At 45.1% G+C, this 18,698-nt stretch overlaps 2 protein-coding genes across 2 annotated transcripts in view; one reads left to right on the top strand and one right to left on the bottom strand.

Moving 5' to 3' along the window:
* Positions 1-13,582, bottom strand: part of LOC137618611 (zinc finger protein 665-like) — a 504,971-nt gene extending 491,389 nt beyond the window's left edge. Inside the window, exons 1-2 of the mRNA XM_068348721.1 lie at positions 13,456-13,582; positions 13,044-13,090 (exon numbers count right to left, since the gene is read on the bottom strand). The gene's annotated coding sequence lies outside the window, so the exon portion shown is untranslated. The remainder of the gene's footprint in view (positions 1-13,043; positions 13,091-13,455) is intronic.
* The window catches only part of LOC137618610 (zinc finger protein 585A-like), a 152,105-nt gene that overhangs the window by 56,019 nt on the left and 77,388 nt on the right, over positions 1-18,698 (top strand). The gene's annotated exons all lie outside the window — the stretch shown is intronic.

Genomic DNA, 18,698 nt, shown 5'->3' with positions numbered 1-18,698 from the left:
CCGCGTATTTAAAAACCACGCACAGACAATGACCATCGAAATAAGTGTTCAGGGCAGTAGTCCTCTCCACGCTCATGTATGCATGTGAAACATGGACGCTATATAGAAGCGATATTAAAAACCTAGAACGCTTCCAACAAATGAAACTGAGGCAGATCTTGAAAATCCCCTGGGAGAGCCACACCACCAACATTGAAGTGTTAGAACGTGCCTCGCTGACCAGCGTGGAGGCCACCATCATCCACCATCGCCTCCGCTGGATAGGACACGTGCATAGGATGGATCCATCTAGGCTCCCAAAGAAGATATTCTACGGAGAACTGACCCAGGGCACCAGACCACGAGGAGCCCCGAAAATGCGCTATAAAGATCAACTAAAGCGCACCCTGGCTCTAACTGACATCGATCCTTCCTCATGGGAAGAAACAGCCAGGGACAGGAAAACCTGGAGGAGTACAGTACACCAGGGCACCGTGGACTTCGAGGAGAGGAGACAAAATGAGGAGGCTAGGAGGAGAAGAAGGAGAGAGAGATTAGAACAGCCCCGCCCACCACCTACCCTCCCTAGTGAACACTGTCCGCGACTCTTCCACCACAGACTAGGACTTAACAGCCATATCAGACATAAGCACCCACCCCAAAGATAGGAGGCTGATGGCTAACGACAGAACCCAATACTCGGACACAAGTGGGCGCCGACGACGACGATTAGGCTGAACGGGGGACAAGCGTACGCTTCCAGGCCCGACCAGTCTGGTAACATTGCATCAACTGACCATGCAAGAGGGTCCGAGAGTGGAGAGCAAAACAGCGGAAAGCGGTTGTTCCTCGAGGTTGCAAAGATATCTATTATTGGCTTTCCCGAGTTTCCATAGGTCTATTCAGACCTTCACATCGAGAGGCCATTCTAACGGCAGTCTTGATGACGGCGACTTAGTCCGTCTGCCAACACGTTCATTTTCCCTTGAACAAATCAAGGGATCAGCGTAACCTGAAATTTTTCTGCCCCCAGAAGCAGATCTTTTGCAAGGTTGAAGAGGGAGAAGGAGTGCGTTCCCCCTTGTTTCCTGATGTAGGAAAGTGCTGTTGAGTTGTCTCCGTGAACTGCTACCCCCTGTCCCGTCACAAGATAAGAGAATACCTGAAGTTCCAGGAACACTGCTAATAGCTCCCTCACGTTGATATGAAGAAAGCGCTGCGTTTCCGACCATTCCCCCAACGTTTCGTTCTTCCCCAACAGGACTCCCCAACCTGCGTCGGAGGCGTCTGAAAATAACTGAAGGGTTGGGTGGAGCGGATGAAGTGAAAGACCCTCTACCAGTCTTGGTTTTGAAAGCCACCACGCTAAGTCCTCCTTGATTTCGTCTGAAATTGAGAATATCATCGAGTACGGTTGAGTCTTTCTGCACCATGAAGCTTTCAGGAAGAATTGCAGGGGCCTCATGTCCAGCCTTCCGAGTTTGACAAACTCTTCCACCGAAGCTAGTGTTCCTAACAGACTGGTCCAATGGTTGGCAGAACAGGACTTGCGGTCCAGGAAGTCCTGTACTACTTCCAGACACGACTGGATTCTCTTTGGTGAAAGAAAAACCCGAAAAACTTGAGAGTTCAGAGTCATCCCCAAATAGAGAATGTTCTGAGTTGGAATTAGCCGGGATTTCTCCTTGTTTATAAGAAGACCTAACGGGTGAGTTAATGAAAAGAGTCCTCTTGAGATCCTTCATGCACTGACTTTCCAAAGAGGAGCGGAGAAGCCAGTCGTCTAGGTAGAGTGACACTCTGATGCCCAGGATGTGTAACCACTTTCCCAGAGGAGTCAACGCTCGGGTAAATACTTGCGGTGCTGTCGAGAGGCCAAAGCAAAGAGCTCGAAACTGGTAGGTCTTACCCATGAACACAAACCAAAGGTATTTCCTGTTGTCCTGGTGAATTAGAATGTGGAAGTATGCGTCCTGTATATCCAGGGATACCACCCAGTCCCCTTGACGAAGGGATTCCAACACTGAACGAGTCGTTTCCATATTGAATTTTGTCTTCTGGACGAACAAATTCAGTGCGCTTACATCCAGTACGGGCCTCCAGCTCCCCGATGACTTGGGGACTACGATCAGACGGTTGTAAAACCCCGGGGATGGTCTGTCACTTATCTCCTCTATGACAGCCTTCTGCACGAGAATCTCTATTTCTCGTGTTAAGGCTACAAACTTCTTCGAGCCTGGAGAGTAGGCAGGTAATGTGATGGAAACATTGTATAGAGGCGTGTCTTTGAAAGGAGTGGAGTAACCGAACCGGAGAACTTGGGTCACCCAGGGCTCTGCCCCTCTGCGACTCCATTCCTCCCAAAGAAGGCTCAATCTGCCCCCTACCGGAGCATGAAGGATTGAAGAATCACTTGAATGATTTCGTGTCGGGTTTGGTCGAGGACTTGGTTGGGTGTCGTAAATTCAATCGAGGCCTGAAGAATGGTCTAGATCTACCCCCTCGAAAGGGTTTCTTCTGCAAAGGTGATTCCAAGGTGGTAGTCGTCACAGTCAAGGGTTTAACCCGCTTAGAAGACTGGGCAAAGCAAGTCATTAGTAGACTTCTTTTCCAGTGTGGAAAGAATCTTGACCACTATTTCTTCAGGAAACAGATGATCCTTGTCGAGAGGAGAAAACAAAAGGGCGGACTTCTGAGGCGAAGCGCCTCCTTTCGAAACAAAAGAACACCAGAGTTGTCTTTTCTTGAGAGTCCCGAATGCAAAGAGAGAGGCCAACTCATCCCAAACTGATTTGTCGGCACATGACAAAACCCCAAGCCAGTCCGATGCCAGGTCTTCCTGAAGAGTAGAGCAATCCTCTATTCTCGTAGAGAGGGCTCCGACCGTCCAGTCCAAGAAACTCATAATTTTTAAAATCTTGAAAATATTCTTTACCAAATGGTCCAACTCGGCAGTGTAAAGAATATTTTAGCTGCTGCAAATGCGGACCTCCTATTTGCATCCACCAAGCCAGAAAAGTCCTCCTGGAAGGAGGCAGACACTCTCATAGAGGGGGCTTCTCCGATTACGTAGAACCTATACCTCTTCTTAATAAGCTTCGACGGAGGATAGGCGAAAGTTGCTTTCCCGAGTTCTCTCTTGACCTTCAACCTATCTTCTATATCAGGAAGCAAATGTTTAGCAGCCTTGGAAAGAACGAGCTTCGGGAGAAGAGGATCGAAATTCTTCCTTCTCATCAGGAAGATAGAAGCAGGCGACCTGGGAGCGGCTGCTCCGAAGTAATCCGGGTACATGTCGAGAAGGTAGCGTAAAGGTTTCGAATAACACGAGAGAGGGATAGAGTCCGCTTCTAAGTCCTCCTCGTCATCAGAAGAGATAGGCGACAGAGATGGTTCTTGATTCGACTCATTGTTCTTCGTACATTGTTTGTTTTCTTTCATCCAGTTCATCAGCTCTTGCAACTGTCGATGTAACGGAACTAGATTCTTGTCTTCTTGAGTTGAAGTCGAAGCTACTGGAGTCGTGGATTTCGACACGATCGCCACCGGAGGTCTCGCGCCAGTCGAATTATCTGTCGCATGCGAAGTCGAAGGACAAGTTTCGACAGCTTGAAGAGTCGAAGATCTCGACGAGCTCAGAATCGGTCGGTCCACAACCGAGTCAAAGGCAGCTGTCACTGTCGTAAGAATACGAGGCGAAGTCCATGTAGCTACGCTACACGAAGGGCGAGAGATATCTACTCCTCTGTTTCTCTTCACAGGGGGTGAAGAGAACACCTTTTCAGTCGAACATCTCTTCAACGGACGTGAGACTGAAGAATCATGCCACTTACTACGTCTAACCGGCGACGAATCACTCGACTCTATCAATAACTGGTTACCAAACAACACACCTTTCCAATGGTGTTTAGTTGAATCCTGCTGTCGCACCACAGGATCGATGGAGGAAGCGACTGTCTATGGGCAAACCCCAACAGTCTCCTTTGGACCTCCGGTATGTCTTCTCCCCGAGGCGGGAGAGCGGGACAGTGACCTTCGTCTAGGAGAACTATCGGGACAAACACCCACCCCCTCAGATTGCACTGCACAGACACTTTTCACTACTAGAATTCTTTCCTATGAAAGACTTTACAGATAAACCTAACTGCATCACCGTATTAGCTAATACATCAAATTTCTTTTCAAATTTAGACTCGAGGCTGGCAACGGTGTCAGGAGAAACTCCACAGGAAGTTAGCAAAGGAGTTACAGGAGTAAGAGTAGGAGGACTCAAGATCGGAGACATAATAAGAGGAGAAGGAGAAGGAATAGGAGCAGGTGCTTCGATAGAAGAAGCAGAAGAAGCTAAACTAGTCTTACTTTCAGTTCTGAGAGCCACCTTCCTCTTCCTATCCTTAATTATCTTCCCCAAGTGAGAAACAAAAACTTTCCACTGTTGTTCACTCCAATCCTTGCATTCATCACAAGTAGATTCTCTAGAGCACTCACAACCCCTACACTTAATGCACTTAGTGTGCGAATCATAAATTAATTAAACTAATCTAGTTTTGCACCCTCCGGCACAAAACTTAACTATTGAAGGACTAGAGTCTGACACGATGGTGAGACCACAAAAATTGCATAAAAGAAATTCAGCTTCAATCCTACAAACACGGAGTTGAATACTTCACCGATATTGGAGAGATAAGACTTCCCAACAAATGAAGAAAAAAGTCTGCACCGACCACTGATGTTCACCAGAAGCCGGCAGAGAACGAATTGATGTTACCTGGACAGTTGTACCTATAGCTCCCTCAAGTGGAGGGAGATGACGTCACCTATATCAGCGATGGCAGCGCCACCGCGGAATTATTGAATCTATTGTCTGCCATTCGTAAGGAACCTACATAGTCCGTGGGCTGAGGGGGCTCACCTTGCACGCCCCCCCCTTAAAATTGACAAAAGTGCATTTAGGTTGTAGCATTGGATCCATATTTTCATTCATTTTAATGTTCCCATTGAAAAATAGGGACTCACTACCACTCCTCGGCCACTTTATTTGATGACATCATCGAATTTTGCAGCTGCCAATTTTGGGGTAGGGGAACCTAATTAGACATAACTCTGGACTGAATGGTCAGAGAAAGATAAATGACATATCAAAATGTTTGCTTTGGGCCTCTCTAACATAAAATAGACAACTTGCAAGGAGGATCTGGATTCAAGGCCAGGTTAATGACCCTACGAATCCATGCAGAGATGGTCTTCTTGGTGACCCTCCTCTTAGTCCTTCCTGTGCTGACGAATAGTGCTGGCACATGAGGACGGACTGCAGCTGTTCTTTTGAGGTATAGCCTCAAGCTCCTTATTGGGCATAGTAAGCTATGGTCTGGGTCATCTGTTACAGAACGGAGACTAGAAATCCGGAAGGAGTGGAATCGAGGATCCGCCACTCCAGGATTCTGAGTCTTAGCAATAAACTCAGGGACGAAGCTGAACGTTACCTTCCCCCATCCCCTTGATTGGGCGATGTCATACGAGAGACCATGAAGTTCGCTGACTCGCTTGGCCGAGGCCAAAGCTAGCAGGAATACCGTCTTCCAAGTTAGGTGGCGATCTGATGCCTGGCGTAATGGTTCATAGGGAGGTCTCTTAAGAGACCCGAGATCTAGAACCACGTTCCATGGGGGAGGTCTCACTTCCGACTGAGGGCAGGTAAGTTCATAACTACGTATGAGTAGAGAAAGTTCTAGCGATGAAGAAATGTCCATTCCTTTCAGCCTGAAGGCTACACTCAAGGCTGGGCGATAGCCCTTCACTGCCGAGACTGAAAGGCGCATTTCTTCACGCAAATACACGAGGAACTCCACTATTGTTGGGATAGTGGCATCGAGTGGAAAGATACCCCTTCCACGACACCAACCACAAAAGACTTTCCACTTTGCCTGGTAGACTGCTGCAAAAGACTTTCGCAGGTGTCCAGACATCCTGACAGCAACTTGTTGCGAAAATCCTCCCTCAGAGAGGAGATGCTGGATAGTCTCCAGGCGTGAAGTCATAGTGAACCTACGACTCTATGGAAGATGTTGGCATGTGGTTGTTTGAGAGGATTGTGTCGTGGAGGGAGTTCTCTTGGTAGCTCCGTTAGGAGTTGCAGAAGGTCCGGGAACCATTCCGCGTGATGCCATAGTGGAGCTATGAGGGTCATTGAAAGATTGACCGATGTTCTGGTCTTGTTGAGTACCCTCCTCATCAGACAGAACGGGGAAAGGCGAAACGTCGATGTTGTCCCACCGTTGTTGGAAAGCCTCTTGCCAGAGAGCCTTGGGGTCTGGGACTGGGGAACAGTACAGCAGAAGCCTGAAGTTCAGGGCCATTGCGAAAAGGTCCACAATCGGAGAACCCCACAAAGTCAGGACTTTGTTGGCTACTAGATGATCCAAAGACCACTCGGTACTCACTATCTGAGATGCTCTGCTCAGATTGTCGGCGAGCACATTCCTTTTGCCTGGAATGAAGCGTGCCGATAGTGGTATCGAGTGGATTTCGGCCCATCTCAGTAACTCTACTGCTAGATGGGATAGTTGCTGCAAAAAAGTACCTCCTTGTTTGTTGATGTAGGCCACTACTGTGGTGTTCTCACTCATCACCAGCACAGAGTGACTTGCCAGGTACTGTTGGAACTGTTGAAGGGCCGGGAAGACGGCCTTCATTTCTAGGAGATTTATAAGGAAATACTTTTCTAACTCTGACCAAAGGCCTGAGGTTATGTGGTGCAGCACGTGGGCCCCCCACCCTTTCTTTGAAGCGTCCGAAAACCGCATCAAATCCGGGGGAGGACGAGAAGATCCACTCCTTTTCGTAGGTTCTCGTCTGTTACCCACCACTGGAGGTCCGTCAGTTCCGCAGGTCCCATGGGGATCTGGACATCCGGGACTTGAGTCGCCACTGGAGGGATCTCATCCTGAGGCCACCGTTGGGAACTAGACGAGCCAGCGATGAAAGGTGACCGAGGAGACGTAACCACGATTGGGCTGGAAGTTCTTCTTGTCTGAGAAAAGGTCTTGCGACCTTCCTCAGCCTTGCTATCCTGTCGTCTGATGGGAAGGCTTTGTGGAGATTGGTGTCTATAATCATGCCTAGGTATACCAGATTTTGAGTGGGAAGCAGTGAGGACTTCTCAAGATTTACCATGATCCCCAGATCTTGGCAAAGTCTCAGAAGTTTGTCTCGGTGTTGAAGAAGGGATGACACAGAGTCTGCTAGGATTAACCAGTCGTCCAGATAATGGAGGACATGGATGCCAATCCTGTGTGCCCACGATGATATTAGGGTGAACACTCTGGTGAAAACTTGTGGTGCTGTGGAGAGACCGAAGCACAGTACCTTGTACTGGTATATTTTGTTGTCTAGGCTGAATCTTAAGTACTTCCTTGAAGACGGATGGACTGGGATCTGGAAGTCCGCGTCCTTTAGGTCCAGTGTACACATGAAGTCTTGCGGTCTTACTGCTAGTCTGACCGTGTTCGCCGTCTCCATGCTGAACGGAGTTTGTTTGACAAACTTGTTCAGAGCCGAGAGGTCGATGACTGGTTTCCAGCCTCCAGATGCCTTCTTTACAAGAAAGAGTCGACTGAAGAAGCCTGGAGATTCGTCGAGGACCTCTTGGAGAGCGCCCTTCTCCAACAAGGTCTGGACTTCTGCTCGAAGGGCTTGCCCCCTTGCCGATCGCATGGCAAGGGAGTTCAATGACACTGAATTCGTCGTCCCGGGAGGTAGAGATGTTATGAACGGGACGCGATATCCTTGACTGATTACGGAAATCTTCCAGGAATCGGCCCCGAGTTGCTGCCACCTGTCTGAGCAACTTTGTAGGCATCCCCTCACTGGTGGACATGCAGAGGGACTGCCTATCCTAGCGTTTGCGGCCTCGGCTGCTCCCTCTAGGGTTTGCGGCCTCGGCTGCTCCCTCTAGGATTCTTACCTCCTCTGGAGGACTTTTCGCCTTTCCTATCCTTGACAGGAAAAGGCTTAGACACCACAGTCTTCGCTGCTGTCGTCGTTTTACCGGTCTTGACTGGATGGGACTGCTATGGTGCTGGAGGCTTATAGGGCTTAGATGTTAAAGCCCTATGAAGGAGGGAGTCTTGATGAGACTTCCTCCACCTCTCAGCGGCCTGTTCCACATCCTTAGGCTCAAACAAGATGGATCCCTCTAAAGAAGAATGTCTGAGCCTATTGATCTAGGTACTAGGGACCTTCTGATGGAATCTCTCAGCTACCGCATCCCGACATTTCAGGATGGTGTTTGCCCACAAGTTCGAGACTTGGTGGGCCAGAAACTCGATCGTGCGAGTACCTGAGAGAAGAAAAGTATCCATAGCTTTCCTGGTACGTTCTTTGAAGAAGTCCTCAGAACGTATCAGGATAACTAAGGTCCCCAACCAGATGTCGAGCCACGAAGTGGCTTGCATAACACACTTTGCAACCTTCTCCTGGTTAAGGATCTCGGTTGCTAAGAAAGAGACCTGCCGGTTGGAGAGTCTCTCAAGAGGGACTCCCCTGGTAAGCTCTTCCAACGAGTGATGAAGTGGAAGAGCTTAACAAGGCTCCTCAAGGATCTCGAAGCACCTCCTCTGCTGTACGCGAGGAGGTGAGAGGAGCTTGTTGGTGGCACAGGAACGGTTGGAGGAGGACATCTCGGAGAGTTGTACAGAGATCTTGTCCCTGGTACTCTTAACCCTCTGAGACCAGGGTAAAGCTGCACTGGTCTTGGGGGGTTTCTGAGTACCAAATACACAGTCCAAGACCACGTCCTTGCCCTCTCAAGGAGGGATCTCTGGGTCAGAAAACACATTGAGAGCCCTCATTAGAGTCAGAACTTGCCAAAACGCATGTTCTGACTCTTGCTGTTCTCCTCCTGACATAGGACTTGCAACAAAGTCTCCTGTCCCCAAAGGCTCTTCTTGGGGAAAGTCACGGATGTTCTCCGAGTGGCTAGTTGGCTCCGTCCTGGTCCTAGTAGAGGACTTCGGTAATGTTTTAGAGTCCTTACATTCCTTCCTGGGAAGGATGTAGGACTCCAACATTAATGAAGATGGCAAATTCCTTCCAGTCCCCACCTGAGAAGACATCTCAGTGCGAGGAGAGGTTTCCCTCATTGGTGCGATGGGGGAAAGTCTCTCCTCGCGTGATTCCTCTGAGGACGGGAAATCTTCGTCCGACAGGGAAGAAGAGATAGTCTGGGGGAAAGAAGGAACCTGCCTCGAAGGCTTGCGTGGAGTCAATTTAGCCCTTGGAGAAGTTACCGCGTCTGGAACTCCTCTTTTTCTCTTCAAAGGGGTAGAAACAGCCAAGGATCTGTGACCTAATTCAAAGAAGACAGGCTTGAACGCCTGCGCTACGGCTCTGATTAGTTCATCGAACCAAGGCTGTTGGGTGACAGACGCACTGTCAGACATACCACTTGAAGGGACAGGAATTGAAGGATCCCTGGGAGGAGTTCTCATTGATGGGTTTGCCTAGAAAAGCTTTGGGATCTTGGACCCCTCTAGATGTTTCCCTTCCCCCACAATGCGCGCTGGTATGCTCTTGCGGGGAGGAGAATGAGGCGATGGCGACCTTGCCGTGCGTCGTTCAGCAGTCTCGCGCAGGGGAGGATATTGACACTCGCGCGGGGGAGGATATTGACGCTCGCGCGGGGGAGCGTAATGGTGCTCGCGCGAGGGAGAATACCGGGAATCGCGCGCACGGGAGACTGCTGATGCGCGCACACGGGAGACAGCGGGCATGCGGAAGACTGATGGCGCACAGGAGGGCGTGCGGGAGACTGTTGGCGCGCACGATCAAGGCGTTGAGCGCACGGGCGAGAGTTCGCGCGTGCCTGAACCAGTCGTAGGGCGTGTGCGCGCAGTTGAAGCCTGTGCTGCTCGTGAGCGCAAAACTGCAGGAGAGGATGGGCGAGGGCGCGCGCACGTATCCTCGTGGATGCGTGCAGGCGATGGTGAGCGCTGGCGCGATGGCGAGAGCTGGCGCGCAGGCGAGTGCTGGCGCGTGGGAGAAGTCAACCTAGTTGACTTCCCAGTAGCGCCCAGATCAGAAGAGCGCGCAGGAGTGCGCTGGCGCGTAGGAGAGCGCTGGCGCGTAGGAGAGTGCTGGCGCGTAGAAGAGCGCCGGCGCGCAGGAGGTTGACGGCGCTCAGGAGAGCGCTGACGCGCAGGTGAGGGTTGGCGCGCAGCTGGGCGTGGGCGTGTATGTTTATGCTCAGGCAAAGCCTGGCGTGCAGGAGAACGTGGGCGCGTATGCGCATGAGTGCGTGCATAGCGCGTAGAAGAGCTGTGCTCCTGTTGCGATGTATGCTCGCGTTGGTGCATACGCCCTTGATGCCCTGTGTTATAGTTTGTTGACGGGGCCTCACAAGCTACAAGAGCGTGAGTCAGGTTTCGTTAGCGTGTATCTGGATGCAAGAAGGGTGACGGCAGGTCGGCAGGTCTGTCGGGTGGAAGGTCGACGTGTCCTTTAAAAGAACAATCTTCCACCGAAGGAGATCGCGAACAATCTGCAGAAAAGTCCAAGACCAATGCAGGAACAGTCGGTGATCGTTGACGAGGCTCCTCTGCGGGGGACTGCATCGAAGAGATTGAACCAAAGAGGCGCCTCCTCACCACATGTGAAGAAAAGCCTCTCTGGCGAAGAGGAAGGCGAGCCTTGCGACGAATGCGCCCTCCGTGGGCCGTAAGACCAACAAGCTGACCTTCTGCGGTCCTCCGAAGAGGAGTCTCTGTAAGTGAACTCCCCCGAGGGCCGAGGGGAAGAAACACTAGCAGGAGAGACTGTTGGACTTGGTTTCTCACTCGATGGTTGAACAGGAACAGGAGAAACTAAGCCGTCAGCTACCGTAGGGTTTGAAGAGGCAGAGGTGATGGATGATACCGCATTGGATACCTCTGATACAAAAACGTCGACAAGAGACAGAGGATCAACCTCTGTCGGTGACGGCGATTGCTTGACAGCGGCACCCAATCGAATGTAGTCAAGTAAAACCTCCTTGGAGGGTGAACCCTCAAGCCCCAAGGAGGACCAAAGCTGAAAAAGGGGGATTAGTGACATATCTTCCCCGGGGAGAGAGGTGGAGCTGCTTCGCTAGGGGAAGCAACGTCCTCTCTCGAACCCCGAATTTGGTAAACAGTACATCGGTCTACGCTACCACTCGGCGATCGAGTGGGAGCTTCGGAGGAGGTTTGGGAAACGTAAGAAGAGTTTGGACTTCTTCTGTCGTCGCGAAAACCTCTCCCACTAGGAGGTAGACCACTCTACACTCACCACACCTGTTATTACTATCACACCGTTGGCCCCTACAGGAAAGGCAAAGGGTGTGAGGATCGGTCTCGACCGCCGACATGAATGTTCCACAGGGGCAGTCGGGAAACCCAGGGCAGGTGCGCATATTCGCAGAGGCCAACTTTACACACAAAATTGGAAAAGAAAAAGCAAAAAAGCATTAAATGGCTGCCAAATGACAGCGAGGATGAAAGCGGACACGTCCAACTACCATCCGAGCCGAGAGCAAAGTGAGCTCAAGCACAGGTGTGTGAGGGGGGGTAGCAAGCTACCCTCCCCTACCCCGCTAACTAGCAGTGTGGGTAATAAACCATCGTTAAAAATCAATGGCTCGTTATTTCAGCTACACCGAAAGTAATGTACCCCTATTAAATAGCGTGGTTTGTATTCCAGTTACGGAACAAAGAAATTTTTAAAGAAAATTTCAAAAATAATTGCCAAAGCAAAAAGTGCCAAAACTTCCATCAGAGAAGAACAAGTTCACTCTCTGACAGCTAAAATCCAATTGAGATTTCAGTGAGTTGCAGTGTAGGTGGTTCCTTCCCTCTAACCAGATATGTAATTAACTGCCATTTTTTACACCACCTTAAAAGTTTTAATTGCTGTTTTCCTCCTCCTAAAGTAAAGAACGAATGTTATGTATGTGTATAGGAACAAAAGTCTATTAGATAGTTGCATGTAACATAGAAACTGTGACTCACACAATTACAGATATTAGGAAACACTGCAAAACCAATTGTAAAGTCCCTCAAATAACACTGCAAGACCAACTGAACAAACTAAAAGAAAAGCAGAGATTAAAATGACAGATAAGGGTGCCAAGTACAGTTGTACTCTCCGACAGCCTTAGTCAAACTGAAGGTTGTTCTACTTATCAGGTAGGCGAAGCGTCCTCGCCACTTGCGACCAAAAATGTCTACCTTGTTAAAAGTCTAACGGACATCTCAACTTTGCCGACATTATGTTCCTATCAAAGGTCGACAGTTTGTGTTACGTGTAGGATCAAAGCCACATTTGAAAGGCAGTAAGAGTATGTGCATACTGCATGAAACCAAATTTAAAAGTGGTAGTGTAGCAATAAAGACTGACAGATAAGGGGGTCTCCTCCGCCACCCGCCTGTAGTCATAACTACTATTAAAGAATGATGGTTCACATTCGAGTAAGAATTCTCTAACCTAACCTAGAATACAGTCCTTACTCATGAGGAATTGAAGCTCTAACCTTACTTAACCTGACCCAGGATACCTTCTTATTCTACAAATATCGTAGAATCTTTGAGCGGTGCATGGGTAAATATACACCAAGCTACACAAGCTTAAATTTATTTTTTAAACAAACAACATTTGCTTCGCATTTTTCTCCACAGGTGTGAAGTTAAATTCATTCTGCCCACACAACTATAGTAAACATTTAATGGCTGATGCTTTACCTCAATTAGAATTTAACATTGTCATCATGAATCGCCATTCAAACCAGATTAAAACAAATGGCACCCAAGTTCCCTTACTTATTGAGGCATCTAAATATTTTGATAAATACAGTTTACGATTATAAAATCTGGAGGATTTGTAGATTGGCGGACAAAGGCTAGGTCAGGTAGTGTTTTGTTTTATCAAAGATATCTGTTAATCAAAGGTGGTTGCCCCCCAAAATTTTACGTACATCACTGTGTCAGATCTTGGATATATAAATACATATAAAAATATAAATACTACCATGTGCTTTAACACAATCTTATACTTACCAATCAACTGCCATCCATTCAACTTTTCCAAGATGTGCTTTGTTGTCCTGTAAGGAAAAAATCCTTTACTTAATATTTAATAAATAATGAGATCTAATATTATAGAGCAAAAATTAAGGGGGGAGCTCCAGGACAAGGGAAGTGAGGGCACACCAATATTGGTTATGGGTTATGAGTATATTCAGCAGCATAACAAGGTTTCGGCGGCATACTTTAGACTGAAATAAGATGTGCGTACTTATAATGTTAAGTAATACAAGTAATATAAGTGTCCCTTGATGGGAGAGAATACTTTAGTATCGATGGGGAAGAATTGCGATCAAAAAGTAACTGGCGGAACTTACTTGAATATATCACTTCTTCAAACTCCCTATTGTTGTTATAACAGTTAAAACACTTAACGTATACTTACAGCTTCGGTGACAAAGTTCGGCTAAAGATTTGTCTGATTAACAACTGCTAAATTGCGAACTACGAATGACAAAATACAAAATTTTCGTTTGAATGACAAAAACAAAACGCGGGGAACAAAAACAAACATTGGGAGGCGTTTAGTTTTGATATTTTCCCATTCCCATTTCTTTTATCTCTTGCATACGTTGTATCTGTATATAGATTTAAATTGCTTATTTCTCGTTCTCAATTTATTTTACTAACTCTTACAGACAATAAATCCAGTTTATTTGTGTATTGTGTATTAAATATATTTTGATCACGAGCTAATTTTATAAGAAACCTCTCCCGTTGTGTTCAAATGAGTTCGCAATTATTATGAAAACACTTAAGAGTCTTAACACGATCAACAAACATTAGGGGTCGTTTAGGTTGACCATATTTCTATTATTTTTTTTATCTCTCTCATAGATGATGTGTCCATATGAATATTAGAATTATCTGAAATTATCTTTCTTATATTATAATAATAATTATTGACAATAAAATCACTTTAGTCGTATAATAAGATAATATATTTTGATATATAACGATTTTTTTTATAAGAAACCTCTCTCATTTCATTTAAATGAGTTCGTAAATGATACGTAAACACTTGACTGTTGATCAGGATTTAAAAAAGACATTAGTCATTTAGTATTACTATTTTATCTATTTCTTTTATCTTTTCTATACATTATTTATATATATACAGATTGGATTTGCTTTATTTTTATCTCTATTTATCATAATCTTCATAGGCAATAAATCCAATTTATTTGTGCGATAAAAAATTTTTTTATTACGAACTAATTTTATAAGAAACCTCTCCAGTTGCTTTCAAATTTTGCAAATGTTTCCATTTGCTCATTCAGCAAAATAAGTTTGCGGGCATTTTATCATTTTATGATATGTGCAAAGCGCCTCAACTTATTCTTATTATTGTAAATAGGCTTGTTTTGCATGTAGCCTACCATTAATAAATTAATGTTGAAATTCTCAATCTCTACTTTTACCCCATTCTACCATGAAATCAGATGGGACAACACCTTGCCATCATCAGTTTTGGCAACCTATTGTGGTCAGTTTGGACTTTTTAAATTCTTCTTTCATGTGCATTGCCGTATTTATAAATGCGACCAGATCCCTGCTAGGATCTTGCAACATACCTATACTTATGTCTTGTTTTCTCAATTGTCCCAATTTTGAGCATGAAAATAAATGTTCAGTAGCATCTTCTTCATCTTTGCACAGATTATCTGCATATTTTCCCCTGAAATTTACTTTTGAATTGAACATATTCAATCTTGTCATAATTAGTTTAGTTTGATAATATTTCTTTTATGTCTTCCATACAATATTAGTCCATATAAAGATTGTTAGCTTAAATTTCTTATCTTTAATTTAAGATAATAATTCTTGTTGCTAATAAAATCACATTGAATGGCCAGACAGTATTACATTGGATCCCTCTCTCTCTCTGGTTACGGCTCATTTTTCTTTTGCCCACAAATACACCGAATAGTCAGGCTTACTCTTTTACATGCTCCTCATAAATCTGACAACAGAGCGATTACTAAACAATTTTTCTTTGTTCAAGGGGTTAACTACTTCACCCTGGTTGTTCAGTGGCTTCCTTCCTCTTGGTAAGGGTACAAGAGGCTCCTTAGTTATGGTAAGCAGCTCTTATAGGAGAAGGTTACTCCAAAATCATACCTTTGTTCTCTATTCTTGGGTTGTGCCATACCCTCTGTACCATGGTCTTCCACTGTTGTGAAGAATTTTTCTTCACTTTTCTCCTTACAATCGTATTTTTAGCTCTCTTCTACTAATACAATAGCCACCCCTTTTAAGTCCTCTCCTACATCCAGTTTTCTTTAACGAAGCATCGGGAGGACTAATCTAAACTAAATACTTGTTGACAGTAGTGTACGCCATGCTCGTGACGTCACAGCGTAGATATGCACAGCGCAAAGGCGTAACCCCGGCGTATGTTGGTTCTTTCCTTAACTACATGGGTCGAGACTAAATTCCTAAACTGAATTTTGATACAATTTTCAATACTGCTGAATTAATGCATCTTTTATTTCTCAATACCAATTAAGGTTTGTTAATTTTAAGATGCATGACCATCGCACCAGCCCATTGCTAATTGATCATTAAACTATTAATTTTTAGCAAGCCAGAATAGGTAGGATTATTGTATATATAAACTCCCTTGGAGCATCAAGATTTCTCTAAAGTATTTAGTACAAAATCCTGCCTCCTCTGCACTCCTTGCAACAATACATTGCCCTGTCCTAAAGTCCCCATATGACACCTCGACTGGATTACCTTGCGCATGATGACTCTCACCTGTCTAGAAAGGTGAAGCTAGGTGATCCCTCTCGACCTTATGGTCGGCCCATTCGTTCAGAAGCCGCCCTGACCGACTGACCTGCTGTGGCGGGATGTTGCAAAAAAAAAAACAACCCATCACCCTTGATCACACTAACCGATAAATGTCTCCTCTGCACAAACTTTCCACTTACGTTATCATAAACTGGACTCTTAGACAAAAAGGACATAAAAACAAACCATAACCTTAAAACTATATTCATTAATACTAAAACAATCACTTAACATAGGCCATCCACAATCAATTTAATAACACTTTAAACTAATAAAAAAAAACTTAACGCTAAATATATAATTAACAAAAAAAGCTTCCACAATCAGATAAACCCTAACAAAAACTCAAAACTAAAATAGACCACAACCAATATGTGTAGCCTATATTATATTTTTATAGGACACCAATACTGTCCTCAACACAAAGCCAAACTGTCTTTTATGGCAAACTGCCACTATCACCGCTTCGTGGTCACCTATTCCACTGGGTGGCAATTTGCCACAACTACTTTCCTGATTGGGGTCGTTGTTATTATCATTATCCTCATCATCATCATCCTCATCATCTTCATCATCATCATCAACAGCAATCTTAATTCAAAGGCCAGGTCATCATCGGTTCAGCAATCCAAAAAAAAGCAGTCCAAACAAAATCGTAATATAGGCCAGGTCATCAAATATAAATCGACTTTCTAACATATTTAGTCTCTCCAAAGGAGGAATTACGGCCTGCAAAATAAAAAAGAAAAACACTTACGAACACTCCTAGCTAACTAAACTATCGCACTATAATCAAAGATAAATAATAAACTGTTCCTATCATTCACAATCACGACAAGCAAATATAAACAAAACTGTACTTACTCAGAAAATAGATAATCACTTCCACGCTGGTAAAATCAATTACATAAGGTAAATCCAGCATTCACACACAACCGCCTCTGGCAGCAGTCAAATCAAAAAAGCATTCGCCCCGAAACATTTACTACTCTCCTAACCTAGCTAAAAGTTAACAAACAAACAACCTCATTTATACCAACAGTCTTTCTCACAACAAACAATCGATACACTAACTCTCTCTCTCTCTCTCTCTCTCTCTCTCTCTCTCTCTCTCTCTCTCTCTCTCTCTCTCTCTCTCTCTCTCTCTCTCTCTCTCTCTCTCTCAGGATTTGGCAAAAAACAAAAATAGAAATGAAACCAAAATAAATCCTCCACATTCCTCCCCCCTTACTTTGCCAAATCCTTCTACATTTTCACACAACCACTTGCATTATTTTTTTCATTACCCAGTTGCAGTCGGGAACGGGACTCTGCTCCGAGTAACTGGGCCTTCATACACTCTCTCATTCACTTCTTCCTTATCACAATTATTCGCTACATTAACATTATTCCTATCAAAATCCTTATCCTCTAATATATCATGTACAATCATATCTACCTCGTTCTCATCTGGCCCTAAAATTACACTCATTTCTGTAAACAGTTCATCCATTTCATCAAAAACATTCATAACTTTATCAAAAGATTTATTCATGCTACTTATCATTCTCCTATCTCTCACTCTTGCGTTATACATTCTTTCTTTTACATCATCTGACGAAAAGCCACACACACTATAAGTATCATTCATATTCGGCCACGTTTCATCTGTATTAATGCGTTTATCTTCCACACTCACTTGCACATTTACACCCTTGTCATACTTATTCGTATTTTTGCCTATACCTACAAATTTCCCTTGCACTTTTTCCACACTTAAAACTTTCAAGCGCCTCTTTTTTCCTATATTCAACTAACACTAATTGTTTATTTTCCAGCCCTAACTTCTCATGCATACTAGATTCATACTTGCTCATTTCCAGCCAATTATTCATCCCATTCTCACAAACATTGATCCTATTCCTTCCACACACACAGGAGGACTCACCCAGCTGAACACTCTTACACTCTAGTTTCCCGAACATCCTGGCTGACTTAATCCCTTCTTCCTACATACTCTAGCTACATGCCCATCTACACCACATTCAGTACACTTACCCCGCGGCTCCTTGCACATTCTAGCATAATGACCATCCTTACCACAATTTCCATAAATCACATTCATACGATTACTACGACATCCACTCGCTATGTGCCCAGTCATACCACACCGATAACATTTTACCCCTTTCTCTTTCTTGCACTTGCTAATTCTATGCCCTACCTCACCACATCCAAAACAAGCACCTAGAGCCCATCTACATTCATTCTTCTTATGACCTTCCTTTCCATACCTATAACACTTTTCATCACGGACACGACTATCTGACATACCTCGATGCGCACTCAAACTCCTATCCCTATTGCGCCAATTACCCTGCCTAAATCCTTCATTTGTCCTTACAGGTATTCCCACATTACTCACACTAACACTCCTATCTACTACACTATCAGCTACCCTCATCGCTCCTCTCATAACAGCATCTCTAAAACTAACAAATTCTGGCACACTTTCTTCCATTCTAGTTCTTACACTCGCAGATTTACTTTCTTTCATGCACCTATCTAACTCATAATCCTCAACTATCTCTAAAATATCATCGCATGTCAGTCTTTCTTTCGTCCACCTCATTTTCTCCTCCGTTTCAAATGAATAAATTCACTCACATTCTCAGGTATGGTCGCCCAAAACTTCCTCATTAACACCTTATTTTCATTTATACCTTCATCCCCATACTTCTTCCCAGCTAACGTTTCCAAGCTACATACATACATCGATATCGCTTCTCCTACATTCATCCGTGCCTCATCAAAATCATTCTTACGCTTATACCTAACACTCCCTTTCATATG

This window comes from Palaemon carinicauda, chromosome 25 (genome assembly GCF_036898095.1).
Source record: "Palaemon carinicauda isolate YSFRI2023 chromosome 25, ASM3689809v2, whole genome shotgun sequence".
Classification (NCBI taxonomy): Eukaryota; Metazoa; Arthropoda; class Malacostraca; order Decapoda; family Palaemonidae; genus Palaemon; species Palaemon carinicauda.
The sequence above is the reverse complement of the archived record's forward strand: the minus strand, read 5'-3'. Positions and strand labels throughout refer to the sequence as shown.